Source organism: Plectropomus leopardus, chromosome 10, assembly GCF_026936395.1.
Source record: "Plectropomus leopardus strain MGB_pleo_1.0 chromosome 10, ASM2693639v1, whole genome shotgun sequence".
NCBI classification, from domain to species: domain Eukaryota; kingdom Metazoa; phylum Chordata; class Actinopteri; order Perciformes; family Serranidae; genus Plectropomus; species Plectropomus leopardus.
The window spans coordinates 2,389,735-2,397,515 of NC_142185.1; positions in this window are offsets into that span (position 1 = coordinate 2,389,735).

The window sequence follows — 7,781 nt, forward strand, 5'->3', positions numbered from 1 at the left end:
CTGGAAACATGCAGAAGTAATCCCAATATTAAAGCTTCATCTAGCCCAGGATCTCACAAGCCTTTTGCCCTCATGTCACTGTTTTGTAAAAAAAATTGAGAGTCACTGATAAACTAGTTTATATGCTTGAGAGCTGTGTTTTATTCCTGTATCAGAGGCTTTAGGCTGGTATGATCTACACTGAACTCCATTTTAATAGTAGATTTGGAAATAAGAAGAGAGCTCTGACAAATATGAAGTGGTAGCAGCTATTTTCTTGGATAGAGAGAAAGCATGCTTTTGATAGAGGCCCTGGTAATATAATTGTATGATGCTGGTATTTGGGGGAGAATGCTCAACTGAATGTGGGGTTTTCTAAATCATGGGATACGAGTGAAAGCAGGAGGATCATTTTTGGAAAAGTTGAACATACATAACAGAATCTCTCAAGGAAGTGTGATGGGCCCTATATTACTTAACATTATAGTGAATGAAATGTTCATTGAGGGGTACTTTTTTGGGAGGTCACTGTCTGTTGATGATGGGACTATTTGTAAGAGATGTGGAATATGTGATGTGACCTACGTACATGCAACAAGCTGTCAGTGAGGTGGAGCAGTGGGCAGGAAGGTGAAGGGTCATTTGTGTTCAAGTCTGCCATTGACTATAGATGTTTGCGGTACATTCTGTTCTGGGTAAATTGAATTTTGCTCAGGCAAGGGAGCTAAGGCTATGTACTGGAGCACTCTAGGCCCCTCTGAGGCTGCAGCAAATCAAGCAAGTTCTGAACTATTTGAAAAAGTTGAAAGGATATGGCTCTACTAGATCTGTAAGCGATCTGCTTTTTGAGTACTGGGAGTTTCCAGGAAAAGGAGATTGTATTAAAGAGGTCAGCTAATTAACAATACTACTGAGAAGGCCAAGTGAAGTCAAGTCAATTTTATTTACAGAGCCCATTATCACAAAACATGGTTTGCCTCCGAGGGCTTTACAGTGTACGACATACCTCTGCCCTTAGACCCTCACATCACCCAAGGAAAAACTCCTGAAAAAGAACCCCTGGAAGTAAGTAAATTTTAGTAAGTAAATTTTATTTATATAGCACCTTTCATAGATAGAAATCACAAAGTGCTTTACAGTAAAAACACAGTGCTTCACAAACAGAATAAACAGTGATTTACAAAGGATAAAATACAACACAGTTCTTCGAAATAAGGCAAAAGAAAATACAATATAAACACCAAGTTAATAAAAGAGGTTAATTAAAAGCTTGTCTGTATAAAAGTGTCTTTAGCTGCATTTTAAAGGAGTCAATGGAGTTGGTGCAGCGTAGAGCCAGTGGCAGAGAGTTCCATAGTCTCGGTGCTACTGCCTGAAAAACCCGATCACCACGAGTTTTAAAATGAGTGCGTGGGACGAACAGCAAATTCTGGCCTGCTGACCTCAGAGCACAAGATGAAGAATGTGGTTGCAGCAGGTCAGAGATATATTGTGGTGCTTCACCATGTAGGGCCCTAAAAGTTAAAACTAAAATTTTAAAATGAATTCTAAAATGTACTGGTAACCAATGAAGAGAAGCTAAAACTGGAGTGATGTGTGACCTTCTATTTGTGCTAGTTAAAAGTCTGGCTGCAGCATTTTGCACTGTCTGGAGACGATTTAAAGCTGACTTATTTAAACAGATAAAAAGACTGTTACAGTAGTCCAGACGTGAAGAAATAAAAGCATGCATAATCATCTCAAGTTCTGCTTTTGACACCAGTAATCTGAGTTTTGAGATGTTCCTGAGGTGGTAAAAACAGTTTCTGACCAGCTGTTTAGAATGTTGCTCAAAAGACATTGATCTATCAAAGAGGACACCCAAATTTCTAACTGATATTTTATCTGAAAACCCTAAAAAGCTTATGTGTTTTTTGATTTCTGGGATTTCCCTGTCTGGAGCTATAATCAAAGTCTCTGTTTTTTCATTGTTTAATTGTAGAGAATTATTTTGTAACCATGTCTTGATGTCTGTCAGGCAGTGTATTAAACTAGATAATTTATGAAATTCAGAAGCTTTGAAAGAGCAGTATAGCTGGATGTCGTCCGCATAGAGATGATAAGATATAGCATTAAAACGTCTTATAATTTGCCCAAGGGGAAAATGTATAATAAAAACAGAATCGGACCCAGAACGGATCCCTGGGGGACCCCACAGGGTAGGTCCGCTGTATCTGACATTATTCCATTTAGGCAAACACTGAAAGATCTCTTAGATAAATAGGATGTAAACCATTCTAAAACAACACCAGTAATGCCAAACAAATCTTTTAGCCTGTTTAACATGATACCATGATCAATAGTATCAAAAGCAGCGGAGAGATCGAGTAGAACCAGAACTGTGTACTCTCCAGTGTCTGCTGCCATCAAGATGTCACTAGAGACCTTCAGTAAAGCAATTTCTGTAGAATGAAATTTGCGAAACCCAGACTGGAAAGTATCCATCACATTATTTTTTTCCAAAAAATATAAAAGTTGCTCTGCTACTGTTTTTTCCAAGATCTTTGACATGAAAGGTAATTTGGATATTGGTCTGTAGCTGGTTGGCAGAGATGGATCCAAGTGAGGTTTTTTTAACAGAGGTTCAACAACAGCTTTTTTAAAGAAGCTGGGAACTGAGCCAGAAAGAAGAGACACATTAATGATTTCAACAATACAGGGCCCAATAGAGTGAAAGACATTTTTAAAGAAGGGAGTAGGGAGGATGTCAAGAGGGCTTGAAGTCTGTTTCATATGACCAAGTATAGTGGTGATGTCCTGTAGGGTCACAGGAGCAAAAGAAGACCAAGTTTCAGATGTAACCAAATTGCAGATATAATGTTGAGGATTTAAAGGGGAAATACCTGATCTGATGGTAGCAACCTTATTTACAAAAAAGTGTAAAAACTCATTGCACTCAGTCTTTGAGTATACTGGTGCATGGGGAATATCAGGAGAGATGATATTACTGATTGTATCAAACAAGACTTTAGGATTTCTCTTTTTTGAGGCAATTAGATTTGTAAAATATTGTGTTCTTGCCTGTTTTATCATGTCATTTAAGGAAAAAATCGATTCTTTAAGATGAAGTCTATGAACCTCTAGTTTAGTGGTTTTCCATAACTGTTCTATTTTCCGACAGTATCTCCTAAAGTGACGGATACTTTCACTTATCCAAGGACAGTAAGTTGAATGCTGGGCTCTGTTTTGTTTCAAAGGTGCCACTCTGTCTAAAATAGATGTACATTGGTTGTTAAAAGATGAAACCAAAACATCGACATCACTATGAGCCATGTTTGCATCAAACAAGTTTGAGAACCTTTCAGCAGCAGCCTGGTTTATGATTCTCCTTTGAATCAGTGGTTTGGGTGGCAAAGGATCCAGGTAAAATGATAGATTAAAATAAATACAGCTATGGTCACTCACATGTACATCCTCTAGACATACGCCATCTATGTTTAAACCCAAGGAGAAAACAAGATCCAGCGTATGACCCCTTATGTGTGTGGGGCCAGAGACATGTTGTTTAAAGTTAAAAGACTCTGTAATAGTGAGTAGTTCTGCAGCCATATTACAGGAAACATTATCAATATGGAGGTTAAAATCTCCTAATATTAAAACATTCTCCAGTTTAATAGTGGCTGATAAAAACTCATTAAAATCCGTTAGAAAGGCTCCAGCAGCACCAGGAGGTCGATAAATCAAAATGCAGTAGGAAAAACTTTGGGTAACCAACCTTAATCATCTGTAACTCAAATGAAGAGAATGAGTCAGAGTTTACCAGTCTGCAAGTAAATCTGTCCTGAAACACGGTAGCAAGTCCTCCACCACGTCCAGAAAGACGTGGGGTTCCAATGACAGAGCAACCAGGTGGGCTGATTTCTTTCAGATGAATAAACTCCATGTCTTGCTGCCATGTCTCAGTCAGGAACATGAAGTCTAAAGATTTCTCCATAAAAAGATTGTTCAAAACGAAGGATTTGTTCCTTATAGAACGGGCATTGAGCAGGCGATCCGAATCGATGATGGTCTATCAGTGCACTCCATAGCTGACTGTAACGGCACTGGAATCAGACAATTTGCACCACTTTTGTGGGTTTTTCTTAGATCTCTTTCTAATGACAGTTTGGATGGGTTTAGTGGATGATTGAACAGAAAGAAGACAGCAGGGGGCACTAGAGCTAAGAACAGTAGGCTGAGGTGTGTCTGAGGTGATATCTGGGGTAGGGGCAGCTGGTGTTGCAAGGGGCACTACTGGGCCAAAAGGAGTTTTGTGAGGCTGACATGGTGGCTGTGGAAGAAGTGTCTGTGTTGGTGAACAATAATCTATCATGAGTAGCTATAAGTCATCCTGATCCTTGATTTACATTTAATGAGTCACAACTTCTGTTTAATTTGGTGTAGGGACACTGTGGTTGAACCAGTGCATAGTCAGTGTTTGCAGAGAGCAGTTTGGCTCCATGCCAGTTAGGATGGAGACCATCAGGTCTGTACAGTTGTCTCCGGTTCCAGAATAAATCAAAGTTATCGATAAAATCCATTTGAGCTACTCTACATTCACCTTTTAGCCAGGTGTGAAGGGACAACAAACGGGAGAAGCGGCCACAGCCTCTACCCAAGGTGGGGATTGGGCCACTTATAAAACTGCGTTTCCCAGTGTCCTTTAGGGCAGACAGAAGTTCCCGAAAGTCTGCACGCAGGATTTCTGATTGTTGATTGGTGACGTCATTCGAGCCTACATGAACGACTATATTGGAGCAGTCAGAGTGGCGCGCTAATATGGCTGGTATTTTATCAATTATGTCCAGTACACGGGCCCCAGGAAAACAGTAAGTGTGGGAATTTTTTGCTCTGATGTTCCTCACCATGGAGCACCCGATAATCACCGTTGAGGGGCGCGACTGAGACGAGCTGAGTTCTGGCTGGAGCGGTGGGAGAGCTGACCGATGATTGACCTCCGTGCACCTGATGTTTTGTCGGGGGAGGTTAGGCCAGAAATTCTCGTGCCATGGAGCGTTGGAGTCACCGGTTGAGGACACCGCAGCAGGGACAGCACAGCCTGGAGGGGAGACGACCACAGATTTTGCAAGGCCACCGCAGCACCGTTTTATTGCCTCCATCTCCAACCCGCGGAGATGAGAGGCGGATTTACCCGCTGGATTGTTCCGCAGGCCTGCAGAGGAGCGGTTTGTCAGCTCTTCCTCCATGGTCACCGAAGCAGCCTGGTCCAGTCGGGATGGAGAGCAAGCTGCAGCTGCCTCCTTGTACATCGGGCGTGCAGTGAAGTTGGCTGGAGACCAGTGCCGGTGTTTTGGTGCTGTCTGATGGGAAGAAGGTGAGGGTCGATGTACTCCAGCTAGTTCAGGAAAGTCCTCGTCCAGGATGTCAAAGCGGTTTCCCAGCAAGGAAAATCAAGATAGGGGGGATAGAGATAGCACTTCCAGTCTGCTGGGTAGTGGTTCCTCAATTAATAATATTGAAGACTGAGGTGGGCATGAGTATCATGGATAGATTGAACTAAAATGTGTCTCCTCTTCAGATGTTTATAGCTTGGTCAAAAGACCCTAAGAGCAGCAGGGAAAGATTTTGAAGAAGTATGTCCCAGCTTGAATTCCATCAGGGCAGACGACGCCAGATGGTATTGCAGTCTTTATAGTTGAGTTCATTGTGCTTCTATGGGTGCTTCGGTGGCTGGAAATAATGGGGGCATTCGAGGCAGTTCTGTGTTAAGACCATAGACTGTAAATAAAGATGGATAACACCACAGTTTCCCCATGGAGTAACTTTTCAATCTATAGGTCATAAAACCCTCCCCTCCATGTTAGTGTATGGGACATAAGCCAAACTAAAGACTTAAAGTACATGCTAAATACATTTTTCCCAAAGATGGTTTTTGACGCTAAAGTAGGCTACTTCTCATCATCGTGATGTTCGTTCAAGTGATCGTCTTTATGATCGGTTTAAGTTCAATTCTACAAAAAAGGGGATTTTCTGCCATGATTCACATCTGTGACAGCCAATCTCTATGCTCACGTTTGGCGGTTGTGGCTCAGTGGTAAAACAGACCGTCCTTTATTTGGAAGGCCAGCGGTCTGATTCCCTACTCCACCACTCAACATGTGGAAGTATCCTTGGGCAAGATACTGAGCCCCAGTTTGCTCCTGATGGTTTGTCATCGGTGTGAGTGCATATGAATGGTTTCTGAGTAGCAGGTGGCACCTTGTATGGTAGCCTCGGCCACCAGTGTGTGAATGTGCGAAAGCGCTTTGAGTGGTCAGAAAGACAAGAAAAGCACTATATAAGTCCATTTACCATTTAGGTTCAGTAGGGCTGCTTGTGATTGGTTGGACGGGTAATACGGCAGATTACTACTATGTGAACTCTGTCTTGGCTTCAAATGATGTCACTAGCGCAAGATGGCAGCACCTGTATCTGGGATATTTTAGCCTCACATAAGCTGTCCATCTTTATATACAATCTATGGTTGAGACTCAGTTGGCTGGACTCAGCTGGGGGAGACTGAGAGTTAGACCAGACAGGTTTACAGGCTGCAGAGGCAGGGACGCAGGTTCGGGTTCTTATAGGTTCTAGCCGTAGAGGTATTATGATAACCAGATAGATGATGGCGCCTCTTCAGTTCAGTGAAAGTGCTTGGCTGGTGTTTATGCCAAAATAAATTTTAAAAGTTCCTTGCTTTCTGTTTGCTTCTGCTTTTTGCACCCCACTGTATACGTGCAATAGTGTGCCTCTCGCTGGCTCTGCCCATGAATTCCCGCCCGGCTCACACACTTTACACTGATATCATGGATTTTTAAGTTACTTTTCTGGGCTCAAGGAAAGTTTTACATATATAAAACCTCCATGGATCAAAAATATATCCTAGAAGGATTCATAGTCGACCTTTATGAAGATCAAGATGTTCTGTCAAGAGTTTTACGAATGTCTTTTACAATGGTGGCCTATGGGGAAAATGCTTTTCAGTCCTTAGAGGATTTTTTTTTCTGCCTACAATACTGCAAGAGAGGCCACTGGGAAATAAGTGAGAGCTAGGCTGATTGGTTTTCCTGGGGACCTGCTCCCAGCTATTATTATATGGGTGGAGGGGAATGAGACATCAGACAGAATGGCCAGGGTTGCACTGAGGAAGGGAAGTATTAATGTCAGGGATTCTTTTTGTAACAGTAAGAGTCACAATATAATTAATCAAGAAATTAATGAGCAATGGCAGAGAGAAAGAGGGAAGAGGAGCAAAAGGGCAGGCAGTTTTTTTTTTTAATGTTTAACAAAGGGTTTAGCAGACACAATGTCCCAGGGATGATGTTTTTCTGAAAGCCAACATGGAAATTAGCATTGCCCTGGTTCCTTCTTTCAAAAAGCCTATGGATTTGGATTTTGAATAATTGCAGGATATAAACTCTGTGGCAAACAAATGTTTATGATAATTACTTCAAAATGTAATGTAATGTGATATGTTAAAAAACAACAACAACAACAACAAAACCCCCCAACATTATTGCTGATTATAATGAATGTTACCCGAACTTTAAGAACTGGTAACTAAAAGAAAACTTACTAAACCGCTGAAAGTGTTACTAAAACATGAAATAATTGCATTGGTTGCATTGTACCATTCTCAGAACGTTTTTAGAACCAAAATTGCAAGCTGGGGAACTAGTTAAGAAGTCTCTCTTGGGAGTGCCATAATAAAAGCCAAATTAGCAGGAAAAACAATATTGTTTTTCTTCACAAAATAGGCCTGTATGGCAATGTTTAGAGCAGCAGGC